The following is a 4,909-nucleotide window of genomic DNA, read 5'->3' as shown; positions in this document are numbered from 1 at the left end:
TTGAGCCCAGGAGTTTGAGGTTGCTGTGAGCTAGGCTGATGTCATGGCACTCTACCCCGGGCAGCAGAGTGAGACTCTGTCTAAAATAAAATAAAAATAAAATAAAATAAAATAAAAAAATAAATCAGTAGCCAAATAAGAGGCACATATTATGATTGGTTGCTGTATCTCTTATACAGCTATAGCTTTCCTTTATTTCCTTACAATTTATTTGTTGAGGAAACCATGCCATTTGTCCTGCGGAATTTATGGTGTCTGGGTTTTGAAAATGGCGTCCATGTGACATTGGTTAACATGTTCTGTTTTTTGTAATTCCTATAAAATGGTAGTTGGATCTAGAAGCTTAATCACCTTTAGTATTTCTAGAGGGGCAGAGGGGAAAATTATGAAGTAGTTCAAACTACTTCATACTGGTATTGTGTTCTTCTATCAAGAAGTACATGTCATCTGGTTGTCATTCCTTTTGAGATATTAGCAACTGTTGATAATCAATGCCTAGATCCATTAATTTATGAGAGGTTACCAAATGGTGATATTCTCATTCAATTATTCTTCCTTCATTTATTAGCTGAAATACTTCTATAAAGAGACATTCCCTTTAATCTACTATTTGGTTACCCAGTGGTACTGTTAAAAGCAAGACAAATACTTCATTCTTTCCTTTATTGACCTCAGGATAAATTATTCTCATAGTAATAAATTGGTTCAATAGAATACTCCAATGGTGACCAATTAGTTTAAGTTATCAGTATGAACTCATGAATTTAAATATCGGGTATGTCTCAAATCAAATGCTTTTTCTACCGCTGTTAAGATGATTATATAATGTTTCTCCTTTAATCTATTAGTTAATATAGTAAACTATGTAAACTGATTTTCAATATTAAACCAACCATGTATTTCTTGCAGAAACACATTTGATGATTGAGGTAATTTTTAAAAATATATTGCTTGATTCAAATTATAAATATTTTGTTTAGGATTGTATATGTATTCATAAGTAAGACTGGCTGTGTTTTTCCTAATTTCTATTTTTTTTTTTTTTTTTTTTTAGTACAAACAGGGTCTTGATCTTCCTGAGGCTGGTCTCGACCTCCTGACCTCAAGCAATCCTCCCGCCTTGGCCTCCCAGAGTGCTAGGATTACAGACATGAAGCACCACATCCAGCCTAGGTGCAGTTTTCTTTTTATTCATAATCTAATCTACTGTTTAACCTCTTCATTTTTTATATCAGTAATTGTGTTTTTTTCTTTTCTAGAAGTTCCATTTGTTTTTCTTTTCTCTAAACAGTCTTTCATTCCTGAGTAGTTTGCTCAGCTTTGTAACCGCATCCTTTATTGAGTTAAACATTTAATGGAGTTTTGTATCCCAGACACAATACCGCTTCATCCTTCTTGAGAGTTATGGGGGTAAGAGTCCTGGCTTCAACATTCTACCTCCCTGATGTTCAATAACTTTATAAAGGTGTTGCTATAAAAATCTGGCCTGAGGACAATCCTGCCCCATTCTGAGGCCTGCTGTTCAACCCATCTCTTAGCACTTCTGGCTCCCTTATCTGCAACCCTGGTCACTCTGTGTTTGGACTTCTCTAGTCTCAAGTTTCAGGTAAAGTCACCTTAACTTTAAGACACTCTGGGTCTTGGCTGTTTCTGACCTACCTTCCATTTGCTTGCTTAATTTTTCTGGAGGGTAAAAGAATGTCCCTGCAGAGTTTGTCTACATTTTATGAGACCAATGATGCCTCCAAGATGGTCCTACCCAAGATCAACTTGTGGTGATGTTATGCAACGGGAGAGTTCCTGCTCAATCACGGTTTATGGACAGTCATGAAAGGTTAAGGCTTTCCAAGGCAAGGAACGAAGCTCTCATCAAGCATGGTTAATACTGAAAGGCATGACATTAGAAGTGGTTATATAGAAAGGCATAGATCAATTCTTGGCCTCAAAATTTTGGTGGGAAACCATGCTGCTTTAGAGTACAGCTTTCAGAAGTCTTGGTCACTACTGTGATTCCAAGAAATACAAGATGGAATGGAACTTCTAAAGTCTCTGAACAGAAAATAATCTTTACTCTGTAGGAACTAAGGACTAAATCCATATCCTATAGCTCTTTTAGGATTATCCAGAATCCTAAAATGACTCCTTTGATGTATACCCTACTGAGACTGGTCTCACAAATACTTTGAATTAAACAGCCTATCAGATCACCACTATGTTTCTTTTTTCTCACTTTACTATCAAGATAATGCTGATACTGAGAAACTTACTGGTGTTTTATTGCATAATTCAAATGAAAACTGATAGGAATGTCACTGTTCTACTGAAGATTTCAGATTTTTGTTTTTTATGGCATACTTTTTTTTGTAAACAGGGAAAAGGAATACCAAAGGTCTTACTCTCTTTTTTTTTTTTTTTTTTTTGAGACAGAGTCTCACTCTGTTGCCCGGGCTAGAGTGCCATGGTGTCAGCTTAGCTCACAGCAACCTCAAAACTCCTGGGCTCAAGCGATCCTCCTGCCTCAGGCTCCGGAGTAGCTGGGACTATAGGCGTACACCAACACGCTCAGCTAATTTTTTCTATATATTTTTAGTTGTCCAGTTAATTTCTTTTTATTTTATTTTTTTAGTAGAGACGGGGTCTCTCTCGCTCTTGCTCAGGCTGGTCTCGAAATCCTGAACTCAAGCAATCCTCCAGCCTCGGCCTCCCAGAGTGCTAGGATTATAGGCGTGAGCCACCACGCCCGGCCCCAAAGGTCTTACTCTTTATAAAAACTTTATTGTTGTGGTGTTAATTACTTCTATAATGTTGCTTTTGTCAATTACCACTTATACTATAGTTTGGGCCCAAGATAAATCTCAAATTATTCCTTTAGCCTCCTCATCTTGTCAAATGGCCTGAGCTAGGTAGAAATGGAGCAGTAAGTGTACTTAATTTCCCCGGGCATAGGTTTGGGTTTGAACTATGTGCAGATGTGAACAGGAAAGGTTGTCTCAAATGCTATAAATGTTTTTGATTTTATAGTTTGTTTAAATCAGTAGCCAAGGTCAGGCGTGGTGGCTCACGCCTGTAATCCTAGCACTCTGGGAGGCTGAGGCGGGAGGACTGCTCAAGGTCAGGAGTTCAAGAACAGCCTGAGCAAGAGCGAGACCCTGTCTCTACTAAAAACAGAAAGCAATTAGCTGGACAACTAAAAATATACAGAAAAAAATTAGCCGGGCATGGTGGTACATGCCTGTAGTCCCAGCTACTCGGGAGGCTGAGGCAATAGGATTGTTTGAGCCCAGGAGTTTGAGGTTGCTGTGAGCTAGGCTGATGTCATGGCACTCTACCCCGGGCAGCAGAGTGAGACTCTGTCTAAAAAAAATAGAAAGAAATTAAAATAAAATAAAAAAATAAATCAGTAGCCAAATAAGAGGCACATATTATGATTGGTTGCTGTATCTCTTATACAGCTATAGCTTTCCTTTATTTCCTTACAATTTATTTGTTGAGGAAACCATGCCATTTGTCCTGCGGAATTTATGGTGTCTGGGTTTTGAAAATGGCGTCCATGTGACATTGGTTAACATGTTCTGTTTTTTGTAATTCCTATAAAATGGTAGTTGGATCTAGAAGCTTAATCACCTTTAGTATTTCTAGAGGGGCAGAGGGGAAAATTATGAAGTAGTTCAAACTACTTCATACTGGTATTGTGTTCTTCTATCAAGAAGTACATGTCATCTGGTTGTCATTCCTTTTGAGATATTAGCAACTGTTGATAATCAATGCCTAGATCCATTAATTTATGAGAGGTTACCAAATGGTGATATTCTCATTCAATTATTCTTCCTTCATTTATTAGCTGAAATACTTCTATAAAGAGACATTCCCTTTAATCTACTATTTGGTTACCCAGTGGTACTGTTAAAAGCAAGACAAATACTTCATTCTTTCCTTTATTGACCTCAGGATAAATTATTCTCATAGTAATAAATTGGTTCAATAGAATACTCCAATGGTGACCAATTAGTTTAAGTTATCAGTATGAACTCATGAATTTAAATATCGGGTATGTCTCAAATCAAATGCTTTTTCTACCGCTGTTAAGATGATTATATAATGTTTCTCCTTTAATCTATTAGTTAATATAGTAAACTATGTAAACTGATTTTCAATATTAAACCAACCATGTATTTCTTGCAGAAACACATTTGATGATTGAGGTAATTTTTAAAAATATATTGCTTGATTCAAATTATAAATATTTTGTTTAGGATTGTATATGTATTCATAAGTAAGACTGGCTGTGTTTTTCTTATATTATCATTGTTTAGTTTCGGTACCAAGGTTATGAAAGCCTCAAACTGAGTTAGGTAGTAGTTACTTGGTTTTCTATTCCTTGAGAGGCTGTAGAAAACCAGAAATTATTTTTCTTTGAATGTTTGGTAAAACTTCTTATAAAAATGCCAGGACCCACTGCTTGTTTGCTTGCTGGCTTTCTAAAATTTTTAAATTGAAAATTATACACATACACGCACAGGGAAAAGTTCATAAATCATGAGTGTACAGCTGGATTCATTATCACAATAGCAGTTTCACCCTCCAATATATCTCCTCAGCCTGACTTTGAGTTTTGTAAGAGACCTGATGAGTCAGTGGGAACAGCAGATACATTAAAATAACTGCACTGTGTTGACAGAAAAAAAAGGTTTAGAATGTTTGGAAGATACTATTATTATAAATCCAATTCAGCAGGAAAGGTCGGAAAGATACTATTATAAATTTGATTCAGTAGGCAAGTGAACCAGTTTTTTACCTACTAGGCCAAATTACCCTAAACAAAGTTTTTAGAGAGAAATGGGGAGATTTTAATTCAAGCTACCAATGCCTTTTCTGAAGAACTATAAGATTGTTAGAAAATACAACAAAA

The sequence above is a fragment of the Propithecus coquereli genome, unplaced genomic scaffold (genome assembly GCF_000956105.1).
Source record: "Propithecus coquereli isolate 6110/MARCELLA unplaced genomic scaffold, Pcoq_1.0 Scaffold3, whole genome shotgun sequence".
Lineage (NCBI taxonomy): Eukaryota > Metazoa > Chordata > Mammalia > Primates > Indriidae > Propithecus > Propithecus coquereli.
The sequence above is the reverse complement of the archived record's forward strand: the minus strand, read 5'-3'. Positions refer to the sequence as shown.